Source organism: Molothrus ater, chromosome 1, assembly GCF_012460135.2.
Source record: "Molothrus ater isolate BHLD 08-10-18 breed brown headed cowbird chromosome 1, BPBGC_Mater_1.1, whole genome shotgun sequence".
Taxonomy (NCBI): domain Eukaryota; kingdom Metazoa; phylum Chordata; class Aves; order Passeriformes; family Icteridae; genus Molothrus; species Molothrus ater.
Genome location: NC_050478.2, coordinates 43,803,986 through 43,818,955, shown reverse-complemented (window position 1 = coordinate 43,818,955; position 14,970 = coordinate 43,803,986). Strand labels below are relative to the sequence as shown.

The following is a 14,970-nucleotide window of genomic DNA, read 5'->3' as shown; positions in this document are numbered from 1 at the left end:
AGCTTTGTGTAGAAAAAATCATCTTCTTTTGGCTAATTTGGCTTAAATCAAGTCTTTATCCAGTTGTTTTTATGTTCTGACCAGGTTTAAGGCTAATAGTAAATTTAAAAACATCAAATAAAGAGCACTGGTGCACAGTGTCTATTCAGACTTTTAGACCTGATGGAAGGATGTTGGACCCAAAAGTATGACTTTTTTTTTTCTTACTATATCAAATTACTTAATAGAATTTTATTTTGTCCTTGCAAACATTTCATCATTATAGCTTCAAAACCCTGGAGAATGGGTCTTGTAATTTTTCACTCCTTACTTACTGCAGGATGTATTGTGCAGATGGAAAAAATAAAATGCTGGGGAGAATATGTTACAGTGCACATCTTCACTGTAACTTTTTTACCCTTTCCACAGATGTGTGGAAAGGGTAAAAAAGCTGTCTTATGAATGCTTGGATTCACAAAATTAGCCCTGTTATTATGGAACAACATATAAATTTGAGTCAAGAGATGGATCAGATTTCTGCTACTGAAATGAAAAGCAGAATTAGCACAGCACTGCCTTCATCACATTGTGTGCATGTGTTCTTTAAATCACTTAGGTGAGAAAACCTAGGAAGAGAAGCAAACAAAATACGAAGTCTAGGATGTGAGAACAAGTGGCAAATCCATAAGGCTAGAGAAATGAGGCTACACAGGGAGAAAAATGCTTTTACCTCTGAAATCGAGGTGAGAAGATATTAAAAAAGCTCAGATTTCAGTGTGGGCAGAAGAAGATGGGTCTGGGAATAAAGATGGTCTTTTGAGCTATGAGCAGAGATAGTAGTCAAAATTGTTTGCAGACAAGCTGCCAAAAGACAGGCTGAAAAGGGAGAAGTGAAGAGGAACAGGAGTCGTCCCTTAGGACTGGCTGTAGAGAAGATATGGGGAAAGTCAGTGAAAGAATGGCTGAAGAAGAAAACCAGAGCAAGACAGGTCTCATGAAACTATTGAGAATTTTCAAGACAGTCGTTTTTTCCCTCTTTTTGAGGGAACTTTTCGTGGTTTTCGTTTGTGTATGCAAATGTTTGCAGCCCTACTTTAGATATCTGAGTATTTGCCTGAGGCTATAGTTCAGCCATTTGCAGAAAAGCTAAAAGTACTAAGATGTGCATCAGATCATTCATGAGTACAGGAATATTTTAAAACTAATTATGGCTATAAAATAATAAAAAAGCTTAATACTTATTTCAAATTCAGGCCTTTTATAACTTTTGGTGAGTGTAAGATAAGACTGTTATGGTAGACCAGCCACCCAAATCACTTGTATTTGAGAGATAGCATATAGTACTTGTCAGATAATTGTTTGCTTCTTTTCTAGATGATCTATAACCTATGAATTGGATGGCAGCTAGGACAGAAGAGTGAAAATGATAAGAATTAGAGAGATGAAGTGTCTGTGACTGGTATAGCACTGTATGAATGTTTATACTTTGATTTACTCTGATTGACTAAGCATTCCACTCTGCATTACCATATTTTGGAAATTTTGACTTCATTGCTTTGTTTCACTTCATAAAGTATATAGCAATATGTTACTGCTAAGTGTTGGAAGAGTTCTCTGTGCCTTATTTAACGTGGGGGAGATTTAGTGTATTCCAGCTGCCTTGCTGAGCACCAGCTTCTTGCCAAGATTGTTTGATCACTGGGAGCAGTAATTGCATAAGGCTGGGTAATTTTGTGTCTCTTCCTGCTGTTAGTTTTATACATACACTGAAAGCATAATCTAAGTTAAGGCTTAGAGAGGCACCAGAAAGGCTCGGAGGGAGCTGTCAGCTTGTGGAAATTCTCATCTGCAGACACTTTGCAATTGTGCCTATCTTTGGTTTACCTCTGTAGGCTGTTTGGAAGCATGACATCCTCACCCTTCATCTCTGCCACTGAATTCACATGGGTACTGAGCTTAGTGGTCAGATTTTTTTGCAATGGGGAATGAGGATTAACATGGGAAAAGTACCCTAACAACTCACAGAAAGTCATTCAGCTTACAGGAAGTTTGCTCTTCGTAAGTCATGCACACAAAGCAGTCTTTACACTGTCAGGGCATTTGAAACTTTCTGGTTTCAAATGTCTGTTTAGAAAGATAAGATGAACAAGGTCACTAAAATCAAAGCAACCAATAGTTTGGGTCTGCCAAAAGTCTTTTGCTATCATTCTTTACAAAGTCTGTTAATTTTAATTCCTTATGGGCTTCTAAAGAAAAAATTAATTTTGCTTTATTTAGCTGTGATGCAGAGAATAATGAACATTTTATTCCTCGCAGGACATCTTGTAAAACTTTATTACAATTATTGCTGCTCTAGGTTTTATTATGAGAAGTATATATTAGATTTATGGACCTACTGAGCTTTTCTTCCCAGACAGTGAAACCATCCAAGAAGTCTGGTCATGCTTCAGTGCCAATCATACCTTCTTTTAATGCTAACAGGACAGACAATTAGTGTATGCATTGAAGTGAACAAAATGCCTCTTAGATCCAAAAGTAGTGCATTGCTTTTCTGATATGTAAAGATTTTCAAATCACAAAAGTGACTACTGACAAATCTGAGTGAGGATTGTACTCCTTCTGAGGGCAGGTTTATCCTAGTCTGTTCTGCTGAAAGTCCTGTAAATTGTGAAACTTTGGCATTCAAATCTGGTTTCAGCATGTGAGTTATGTTGCTGTCAATGGTTTATCTGAAATAAAAGATTGTATTGTGGCTACCTTCTGGTAGGGATCATCTACTGCCCGCTCATTCTAATAGTTGCAGGGTTCTTCTTTCTCTAGAGAAGTCCTGGGAATGTATACAGAAAAATAATCTCTTTTTGTTTTGGTATTTATATATTTTTGGTGCTATAATACTGGGGAAATAAACTCCTAACAAGGTGTTTGTTAGGCAAAGGCCAAACAAGCATATGGCACACAATAATTCCATCTCCTGCTGAGGTTGTATGGAGAACCTCCTCAAAAGCTGTTCACAAGGAAAAGTAGGAACTGAAGAAAAAAACATCTGGAATAAAAATGTTTCTGAGGTGAACTGATAAGCTGCTAGGAGAGTGGGAAGCACATGTCATATCTGTACAGAAAGCCCTTTCCATCTTCCACCTACATAGGGGAAATTTTCAAAGGAAGCATGTCCATTAGATATTTTCCTACCTTTCAAAAATCTGTCTGTTGCAATTATATCATTGCTGTCAGCTTCTTTACTGCTTCATCCCTGCTTGACCCTGATTACAGGCGCTGATCACAGTGAAATTGGTTCAGTTGTGAGTGGGACATGCAGCCATGGTTACCAGGGCTGTTCCATACACTGGGTTATAAAGCCTCTCTGTGTGTGTATGAATGGCTCTTTGCAGCATGAAGCCCCCAGACAGTACAGTTTCTTTCTTTTGGCAACCATGGGAAGATTGCCTCTTCCTGTGCACTTCTAATGAGGTCAAAACTTGTTTCCTGCCATTCTTCTCCATTATCTTTTATGTCCAGTTGACTCCCTCAGCTCTGTCCATCTGGTCTGTGGGAGTAGCTGTGTCTTAGCACAGGCAATGTTTGGGTTTCTGCTAAGAAGTCTACTTCCATATGCTTGTAAACCCCAGTGTATCTACAATGCTCTTAGGCCTAGCAAGATGCACTCAGGACTTTAAAGGTCATTTTCAATTTATTTCCATGTTAAGATCTTGAAAAATAAGTCACTTTCCAATGTGAATTTTCATAGACCATGAATTTTCTATATTTTTTGGTAGGTCATTGTTAACAAGGTCTTCTTGAGAGACCTGCACTTTGCTTAAATTAGTAATCTATGCAGTGCTGTTTCTGCCTTGTTGATACTATTATATAATGTGAACCTCATTACAATATTAATAGAAGAAGCTCCACAGCTTACAAAAAAGATCGTGACATTGTTCTGGATGCAAATAGATAATCACTTGATTTTAATTTTATTAATTAAAATCATTACATGGGAATTTGTTCTTATTATAATGATCACTTCCCCAGTGTCTGCTATTGCAATTTTGGGGGTGGAATGCTGGGTCTGCTTCAGACAATTGTAACCTTCTGTTTCCTTCTGATTTCTTAAAAGTGTTGACTCTTTCATGCAAAATGATGGATCATTAGGGGAAGAAATTGCTCCTTAACTCAGGTTGTCTGCTCCATTCTGAGTTAAGGAAAAGTGAATAGCAGTGGATATTTTTATATTCTCTGAATTATTGCTGCTGTGTTCTCTGGATCAATAAGTTTTCAGTGACCTTTAATACTTGACTACAGCTCTGCTTATAAAGGTGTATTATAAACTGTAAAATAAACCCTCAGTATCTCTGAAAGCCACTAGTGAAAGTAACTGAGCAGAACCTGTGAAGGAGACCAAGTAAAGCTTAAAATACAAGGAATAATATAGTCAGACAAATCCATTAGTGCTTTTATTCTTTCACAGTTTAGATGTCAGAGTATTTGAAGAACAAGTATGGAAAGAAACAGTTTGTGGTCAACAGCAATAATTTCTGCAGGATTTTGAAAAGCATTTCTCTTAAAAGGCAATTCAAGCAGTGTCAAATGATGATTAGAAAGGCATGAACTGAAGGATTTTATGCTGTTCCCTAAAAGAAGGCTCGTTTATTGTTGCTGTTTTCTTTAGGCTTTTAATTCCATGTAGAAAGAGACTGGCACCAAGAACAAATTACAGCACAGGCTAGATTTGCTGGTTATTTTCTTGATTGGGTGATTTCAGTCATACTTGATTAACTAAGCAGTTCTACATTTTCCCTTCAATTTACTCACCAAATTAATGCCAGTGGAGCCAATCATTCCCTGTTTGCTTACCCTGGTGTTATTGAAGAAGTGTTTGCAAATGGAGTCCTTCTTGTAGAAAATGTTCAAAAATAAAGAAGGGGGACTCAACCTTTACATGCCTTTAGTATGAATCAAATTTCTTTTTCAGTTAGTTGTTTCCTTTTCATTAGGTCAAAGCATTTTCCTGGAATCTGTAGAATAATTGCCTCACTCTTGGAGAATACCACTCTTTCTTTACAGACTGAATAATATTTATTTATTTATTTATTTATTAGCCGCTTCAAGGATGTTATTGTGTTGTGCATTTTCAGCAAAGTTCTTCTAGAGATAAACGTGCAGCTGATAATTTTGGATAACTAAAAGTTCCTTCTTCGTGCTGAAAAGAAAAAAAATAGGCATAAATATTTGGATGAGGTGTATATTTAATAAGCTAAGAGAAATATTTGTTTAAGTGCATACTGCTTCGAGCATAGGAGTTTTAATACAGTCTTCAGAGAGAATGATGCACTATTTTGAGGGTTATAATAAAATTGAACAACACACTGTGAAAGGCAGTGTCTGAGACCTTCTTGCATAAATACCATCAAACCTTCATTTCAAGTAAATGTTTATTTTCCTTTTCTTTCATATTCCCCTTGCTTTCTCTACATGAGAGAGAGAAGTGCTACCACAGGCACTGCAATGATTATTAAAAACTTTAGGTGCCTATTTCATAAGGCTTACCATGACTGTGGGGAATTTGCTGCAGCTACTCTCCCTGTTGTCTGTTTGGGTTAATTTACAATTGGCTTATGATTTGAGTGCCTCCTGAATTCACTAATTGTAGCAGTGTGTTTGGAGCCCTGACTTGTCTGAGTGTGTCAAGGACTGACCTGATCAATCTTCATAAACTTGATGCAGGTGGAGTGTAAGATTTAAGATGACCCTTAAAACAAAACTGATTAACTCTATGTTTGTGAGATCTCAGCTTACAGATTTATTTATTTTTTTCTCTTGCTGTTCCTTAGTTGTATTCTTGATAAAGCAGCTGAAGATGCTGGGGAAGAAAATACCATGTTGCAGACAAATTTAGGAGAGAGAAATGGACTCAAGAAATGAGCTTGATCCCATATCTGTTGGAGTCAAGTGAACTCATTCCAGTGACTTTAATAGCCACTAGTTTGTTCTCCATTGAAGTGAACTCCAGTGAATTGCTGGATATATAGCAAATTAATTGTCACATTAATTAATCTAGATTTGGGTTAATTGATGTTTGTGACGTGCTTTGAAGATGAAAGAGCTCTCTAAATAACAAATGTTGTCACAATAATTAAGGCTCCAAGTGAATTGCACAAGGAGAGATCATCTGACACACTGTGGTTATAAAGAAAAGAGGTCATATTCACATCTCCACGGGCCTGGGTGCTGAAAAAGGTGGTAGAAGGCTGAAAATCTGGTATACTTAAACAAAATGGGCAGGGTAGCAAGGGACAGGAGTCTTTCTCCCAACCTTGGATGACTGACAGACCAAATTCAGAGTTCATCCTGTGAAAAGAGATTTTTACTTCCTGTTCCTTACCAGAACCACCAGTTCCATGACCTTTTGGGGAGAAATGAAATTTCCTCCTGACATTACAAGGAGAATTCATAGTCTGAAACAAGGGCAGAGAGTACAAAAAACAAAAAAAAACTTATTTTGTGTGACTATGTTTGTCTGGATTAGGGGATCTGAGGAGTGTTTTCTGTTTCTCTTTTGCAAATAAGAGGATTGCCTCCAAATAATTTGTACATTGCATTTCTTGTGAGCTTCCTTCAAATTGCCTACTGCCTCCATGGTTCCATCCCAAGACAAATAAGTACAGGCTTCTACAGCTTTGCTATGCAAGTCATCAGTATGAGAAACATTTTGAAGGGCTCTTTCTCATTATCTTTGAAACTGAGTTTTAATCCTCTGAAATGAAGCAGAGGCTCCTGTAAGTGCTGCTGACTGTAATCCAAATCAGGGGTCTGGTTCCCTCACAGGGGAATAGCTGATAGAGCACTAAATCCCATCCCTGGGACCATTTAAAATGAAACAAAGCACAGCCCTGGTAATGAGGACCATTCCATACTGGAGGGTGGGTATATGGGATGCCAATTAATTAAATGACCTCTACATTCTTCCCAATTTTCATATCTCTGCATTGATAGTGCACTGAACATCCTTACAGACCCCAGAATTAGCTCAGAGCTGCTTACTGCGCAAGTTTAGAAACAAGTGCTACCATTTTGAATTAAAATAAAAGAATTAAACTCTGCTGTCACTAAAACAGATTAGGATTAGGCATAGCTGTAACCTTGTAAAGCAGCTGAATGCTGTAGTGAGAGAATTTGAAGTCTTGTGTATCTTAAAAAAAATCTATCATTTTCATGCCTTTGTGTCTACAGGACATTTTACTGTGTGACTTACACCATCCTGTGATATTAAATATGGAAGTCTAACCAGTTTTTAATTTTTTTTTTCATTTTTTTCTGCTGAGATTGGAAAACATAGGGAAGGCAATTTCTGGACAATCTCATTTCACTCTCTTATAAAGTAACAAAGCCTCACATTGGCTGACATATAATCAACTTACTAAGGCCTTTGGTTTCTTTCCAGTTGTATTTTTTACTGTGTAAATTGAAAATTAGGCACTCACAGAAATTCTTTCCTTGTTGTTAAATCTTGTAATAAATGTAGTCGTTGCAATGAACTACATACTTTAAACAGAAAGATTACCTTAAAATTCTACTTATAAATTGTATTTAATAGTTTATGGGCTAACATACTGCCATGTGAAAATGGCTACATGGTGCAGATAATAAAATATGTGTATTTTAAATTTTAGTACTCTCAGAGAACCTAGCAGAGTCAAATCTTAGGCAAAACAATATATTTGTTTTCAAAAAATAGAAATACTATCTTCAGGAGCCTAATTATCAGTTGTTTGTGATATTTGAGGCATCTCAAGGGCAGTAATAGGTATTAAGTGTGTCTAAATGCAAATATTTTAGAAGATGTCCTATTACACATGGTTCCTTGAAAAGTGTGAACTTAGTCTCTCACTAAAAATATGGATTTACCCCTTCTGTACCCAGGGATCTCATCTAACACTCATTCTGTTAAAATTTAGATCTGCAATTTTAGTTTACCAAAAACATGTTTTCTCCCAGCTAGATGTTATACACATTTTCTAATGTGTAAGTATATGTGTATAATGTATATGCACCTGATGTAGCTAGTTATGTTTTGCAATAAAAAATGCTTTATCTGCTGTACCAAATCTAAATTAGTTACCCTAAATTAAGCATGGTTTTCATGTGTGCTGGTTCTCCCAACTGAAATTGCTCAATGGCAGTGCTTTACAGGATTCCATGAAAAAAACCGGCCCTCCTTGTGGTAATACTGGAGGAAACCACAGCTCTTGGGACCAGAGACTTCAGTGTGTTTATGGGTTGCTCTTGTTCTGTAGGTTACAGCTCCTAAAGCATGCCAAGGAAGTTTTGCCAGTGTTTGCTATCACTAGTTCAGAGATTTGAGCAGGATTTGATGTTAGGATAAAGCTCCTTTGGGACACCTCCATCCCAATACCCCTGAGACAAAGAGAAATTGAGAGCTGCTTGTTTACTAGGGACAGTGGAGTTATTTTAATGGCCTGCTCACCAGGAGCAATGGCTCAGCTGTGTCCTTCAGGAAGCCTGGGAGGATGGTGTTCTCCTGGCCCCTCATCTGCTGAGCTGCCACTGTGCCAGCCCCAGCTCTTGTGCTCTTCAGGGCTCCCCACTGACCTGCCAGCTGAGGTGCAGCCATCCTTTCCCCTGTCTATGGGAAAAGCAAGGTGACCCCAATGTCTGGGAAGAATGATGCATCTGACTCCATTGATTCAGAAGGCTAATTAATTGCTTTATTATACTGTATTATTACATACTATATGACACTATATCTAAGCTGAAGCTGAACAAGAACTCAACTGAATCTCGTGACTGTCTCCTGACCGACCATCAGGACACAGCTTGCAGAGATTGGTCAAGAAAAAAATACACTCACACCAGAATCCAATTACCAAATTCCTTCAGGTAAACAATCTTCCATAATGCATTCTACTTGTACACAAACACAGGAGCAGCAAGTGAGATAAGAATTGTTTTGATCATTCTCTCCTCTGCTTCTCTCACTGCTTCTCTCAGGTTCAGAGAATGTGAATCCCACACCTTTCCATTTAGCTGTTCCACCATGCTATTCATAGAAGTTTTACTCAACAGAATTGCTCAAAGCTTGGTGAATTTAGCTCATTGATGCCACAGAACACCTCAAAGGATTTGCAAGCTGCTTTGAGCATAAGACTACTTTATGACCATAGAGATGTTTTGTGTCCTGAGCATGACAGACGCTGTATCTGCTTTGCCTGAGATTAGCAAAGTGACAGTGTTTCCTTTCACAAACATGCTAATCCTTCCTCTCCTGAAAAGTAAATTAATTGCCATATATCCTTGAGTGGAAGGGAAGATGAGTAATGCTAGAAATCCTTTCTCAGTAGTACCAGTAAGGCTGTCAAGTCTCCTAGCCTGCTTTCAGAAGAGATGATATAGAAGGCTGTGGCTGGCCTGCCCTATGCACTCCAAATTGCCTGGTCTGAAGTTACAATATAGGAACAACATCAGCAGTTGATCTCTTAGACAACCCTAGATATCAAATGCCTAAGGTTTGTTTAGATCTACTAATCACCTCTTACACTGTTGACTATTACATTACTAGCCTAGAGTTCCTATTGTGTTTCCTTATTGATTTTATTTCTGAGAAATTCCAGGATTTGCTGATAGCAGTTTTTTTCCTGTGGTAAGAAAAGGTAAAGAGGTAGCTCTGAAGTCATGAATGACTTTGGGGAAATGGTGAGGGAATGGTTTGATTATTTGTCCTCAGGGCATGTGAATGTGAAAATCACTATAACCAGGCACAAAGGTATTTCTCTTTTTATACAGCACAATTCAGTGATGGGACAGAGATATTTTGTCAAAGGATGTTGGGAGGCCAAAATCTGTCAATATGCTAAAAATTTCAGTAGACAAATTCATGAGTGTTTATTGCTGTCTGACTGGCTTTTAACAGCATCTATTAGATTCTCTTTCCAGCTTCACAAGAGTGCAAAGTTGTTCACTGCCAATAACTCTGAAAATGTGGTGAAGTAAAGAGGGATTTCCCTTTCTCTAGGTGTTCACTAGCATCTGACAGAAAGATGATACTGGTACCACGTACTTTTATTATTTTCTTGTGGTGAATACTTGTAGCTTTCAAAATTAAGTTTAGGCTTCATTTTTCTGGTGATTTTCATTTGAAAATCTTTAAATGTTTAGGTCTTCATTATCTGAGAAACTGCATATTTATAGCAAGGTGATGTGCATACTGCTAGTAGGTCATGCTGCAAGTTGTTTTTTTTTGCTCCAGTAAAATTTTATGAAAAGGTAAATGGATTATTTAGGGCTGAAGTGTGTCTCATTTGCTTTGTATAAACAACTAGATAAGCCAGATAAGCCAGTCTAGTTCTTTACTATTTTGTGGCAGCGGCAGTAGAGCATAGGGAATTCTGTGTATGCCTTCAAATGCTCATCCTGATTCAAATACTGACCCTGGTTACACATGCACAGCCCTCTGCTGCCTTCCTTTCTCGTACGTATCAGCTTATACATTTTTCATAAAAATACTGCCCTTCAACAGAATCCTTGTTTGATATCAGCTACTTCTGGTTTTTTAATGAATCCATTTCTAGTTGCAAGCAAAACATCTGAGAGTCTGGTGACTAATGTCTGGAAAGGCAGGTTTATTTTTACAGGCTAATTGAGAAGTCGGCTACTCACATTAGGGAGACACAATTGTTCTCTCAGACAGACAACGGTGTTTCAGACCCTCGTACTTCAAAATATTGGAAAAAATGCTTTATTAGAGTTGTGCCAGAAATGAGTCCTCAGTTTTTGACTAGGATAAAATATGGGAGTAAAATATTGCCAATTTTCAGATTTCAAGAATATTTTTTCATAATACCACAAGTATTATGCATTAATAAAATTGATCTGGGAGGGGAAGTTTGTGTGAACGCTGCTTCACATTGATGATAAATCTTATTAATAAATGAGTTCTGTTGATCCAAGCAGTGCTGAAAGTTATCACCTAAATGTTTTATGATACTGCCACTAAGAAGGAAAGGTGAAAGGACACAGCCAGATTATCTGACAGAGATACCTGTGGGGAAGGTGTGTCCATCCTCCCTAGGTGTGTGCTCCCCACCAGTTTGAGCTGTCTGGGGAGAGTCAGGATCTGGCCATGGGGGACTTTGGGGTTTTTGGTTTTTGGTTTTGGTTTGTTTTGTTTTGTTTGTGTTGTTTTGGACATGGAACCAAAGCCTAAATGCCTTCCAACTTCCTCCTGAGCGTGGGATCTCTGTGATACAGCTTGTACCTCCTCCCTCCCTTGCCCCTCTCCTGGGAGCCTTGGATGCCCCAACTCTGACTTTTTGGCAGAGGCTGGCTGAGGTGGGGAAGCAGAAGCATGGTTTGGAAAATCAGAAGCATGGTTTGGCTCCAGCCATTCCCCATGATATGCTGGGTACGAGGAATTGGGGCAGATGAAAACTTACCAGCCCTGGGGAGGACAGAGGTGAAGCAGACTGGGCGGCAGAAGGTGCCACATGTGGTTAGAACTGAGGCTGTGGGAAGGATCAGTCCCCAGTGTCTCTGTGGATATTTGAAACTGTGAGTCTGCTGCAGTATCATGTCTTGCCCCTGAAACCTTGTGCTGTGCTGTGCTGAGGCTGTGTTAAGAGTGAGAGGTAATGGCATTCTTCATCAGAATGCAGTGTGTGTTTCTCCAGGCAGACTTATGAATATGCAAAACCCGCACAAAATAATTAAAAATCACTAACTCATACTCATAATCATCTCATGCACATTTTAAAATTTAGAATTGTGATTTTAGTAGCCTAAATTTGTTTGTTCACAGCTCTTGAACTCTTAATCTCCTTAAGAGCTTTAAATCCTCGACACTACATAGCTTTAAGGTGACCTGCAAAAGTAAAAGACAGGATCCTGGTAATGTGATGTTCCCTGCATGCTCTCCTAGTCTGACTTGCTCCCATTTTCCTGGCTGTTCAGAGCATTAAGCATGTACTTGTAAAGCTGTTGACATTTGAGTTCTTTCCTTCGATCTTTAATGATACAGAAATAAGAGCCTGATCTGTCTTCTATACAGCTTCTTGTGCTGATTCCTTGGCTGTTAATTTCCTTCATTCCTACAGAAGGCAAACCATCATTCTGATCACCACTTTGTCACTGTCACTGCCCTGTGCCCAGGGACAGGCTTGCCTCCAAATTTAAGATGAAGATTAGTTGCAGGTTGGATATTCAGAGGCACTTAGGATGTAAAAGTGAAGTTTGGGGGAAAGAATTAAGCTGAAGAAGGACACTCAAAGGCTAGCATTCCTTCATAGGCAAAAAGCTGAGGATTTTTGTAAAACCTTTTTGTTTTCACTACAGGGTATTAAATTTAAGCACTCTTTCACCTTAAAAGGCATGCAGAGGTTTGCCTGTGGTTTCTTTTAGGTTTTGTTTGGTTAGAGTAGGGTTTTTTTTTTGTTTGGGGTTTTTTTGTTTTGTTTTGTTTTTGTTTGTTTGTTTCATTTAATTTTTCAATATTTCTGTTTCAAAGGTTGCAGCATTAGCAGAGGCTGGTAGTGAAGTCAGTTCTTCTGCTATTTTAGATTTAGGATATATATCCCTCAGTTGCAGATGCTGGGGTCCTTCACAACCCCAACACTACAGATTCCAGTGAATTCTGCAAAATGTAGGCATATTTTTCATAATGAAAGCTTCCCTCATTTGTTTGCCAGGACTAAGAAAAATGCAAATATCCACTTTTTGTAAGCACTATTCCATAAACTGTTGCCAGAAAGACTTCCTTCCTTCAACTTTCTTATTCATCTGTCCATTACTTTATGCTGCTCTTGGAATATCTGTTGCTCCAAAATCTCAATATTGCACAAGTTTACTTGTCAAAACCAATCAGAATTACTGATAATTTTTTAAAATACTGCCCTGCATATTTTAGAAAAATTTCCACAAAATCCAGTGGTGCCAGGATCCTTTTGTGACTTTTAGATGTGCATGTTTCCACCTGCTGTCCATGGAGAAAGAGAAGCATCTGTGCAAGTCTGCAGTAAGAGTCCTACAACAGCAATCCCAAAAGGGCACTTAGTGAATACTGTTTATGCCAGCATAATGCTGTGCTGAAGGAAAACCTCAGGATATTGGCAGATTTTTCATCCATCCTTTTTTCAGATCCCCTTTTCACCCATCCCTCTGCTTATAGTGTCTTAATGCTGAGGATATCTCTTGCCAAACAAGCATAAATACAAAGGGCTAAAGTTGGTCAGGATTTTTAACTCAACTTTTTTCCCCAAAATATGCTTCTTGGTTCACACAAAACAATTTGAATTTATCACAGTTTTAGTAGACTATTAGTCAAAAGAAGTGCTCCCCAAACGAAATGGTATTTTTGCTGCTCAAGTCAGCATTTCATAGATAAATTTTCTTCTCTTGCTTTAAATTTTAAAACTGGAATTAAAGCCTATTACTCTTTTTTAAAATAATAATAATAGTAATAATAATAATAATAATAATAATAATAATAATAATAATAATAATAATAATAATAATAATAATAATAATAATAATATCATCTCTTTTTTTTAATCCGTTTGGATCAAACAGAACAATTTGCTGAAATATATTTTGCAGCCTGCTGTCAAAGTAGCACTTTCCACAGTTCAGTTCCAGGAAACTGAATAGTGGTGAGCTCAGGGTGACGTTCCTGGGGAGCAGGCAGTATGAATTCAGCATCCTTGCTGTTCAGGTGCTTGATCCAAGCCCCCTCATGGTTTCCTGAAAACCATATTTTGGAAGAATACATTTCATATATGTAAGATCTGCACCTCCCAGCTGTCATGTATGAAAAGGGGGCTGTTGATTAATCATTTTAATTTTCTACCTTGTATAATTTTTCAATGATGTATCTTGATTATATTCTGAGACTCTTAAATTACCTTGTAAATTTTGAATATTAGTCAGATGTTACACAGTCATTGGCTTTGTGATAAAATATTCTTTTCATCTAGAAGAGAGTGTTACTAAAATGAATGTTACAGCACTACAAGGAGCAACTGCATGTTGCGTTTACCTTCTTTTCTTGCAATGGAGAAATATAACCATATTTAAGCATGAATGATTTTATTCAATAAACATGAACAGGCTGGTATATTGAAATTAATTGTGCTTGGAGTTTATAAAAATGATTACTTAGCAAAATAGATTACTTCTTTTATACTCTTTTACACTTTGATTTTGTAAAGGCTAAACAAGCTTCCTAAGCTTCTCCTCCTTGAAAATCAATTTTTCATGTGACATTGCTATGCTAATAATAATTCCTTCGTGCCTTTTCCTGTTCCAGATCTGAATGATTATATCTATAAAAAAGATGTTGTAGTTGATAGGAAAAAACCCCAAAACAACAAGCTATCAACTTATTTTCCCTCTTTCCTCTTTGCCCCAATTAAAAAACATACTTTTAATTAAATAGTCACTATTTTTCTTTCATAAGCCCACTTTCTAGCTTATGACCCATGTCCTGTGCATTGCAATTAATGAAAAGTTGCTCTCATTGACCATGCTAATCTTAAGCATCTCAGAGATGGACATTTGCTTCAAAACTCAGAGATGTTTCTGATTAAGCCTTGGTTTTAGGCTTTTTAAAACAGAAAATGTGCAAGTCCTCTCACTCTGAACACAGCACTCAAGCAGCAGGCAGTATCCTTGCTCATACTTTCAAGTTATTTTCTGCAAAACCAAAGTTATTTTACAGCTTTGTTTTTGATTTTGTAGTGCTCTTTAGCCCACCTTTTCCTTTGCTCTCTCCTCTTTCCCATACCTAACTCACAGAGATACAAAAAGAGAGACATTTCAGTGAGACTCCCTTTTTCAAGTTGTTTTTTTTTGTATGAGAGATGATGTGAATCTCCTTTTCCTTTGGCATTTCCATTGCTTCATAGTGATTTCCAAAAAGGGGTTAATTGTTTCATACATTTCTCAGTTGTTGACAATGGTTATCACATCTCAGGTAATGAAAGACAAGTG

The 14,970-nt window shown here is 37.6% G+C and overlaps 1 protein-coding gene across 3 annotated transcripts in view; it reads left to right on the top strand.

The window, feature by feature from the left end:
* CPNE4 (copine 4) overlaps positions 1-14,970 on the top strand; it is a 230,158-nt gene that overhangs the window by 143,059 nt on the left and 72,129 nt on the right. The gene's annotated exons all lie outside the window — the stretch shown is intronic.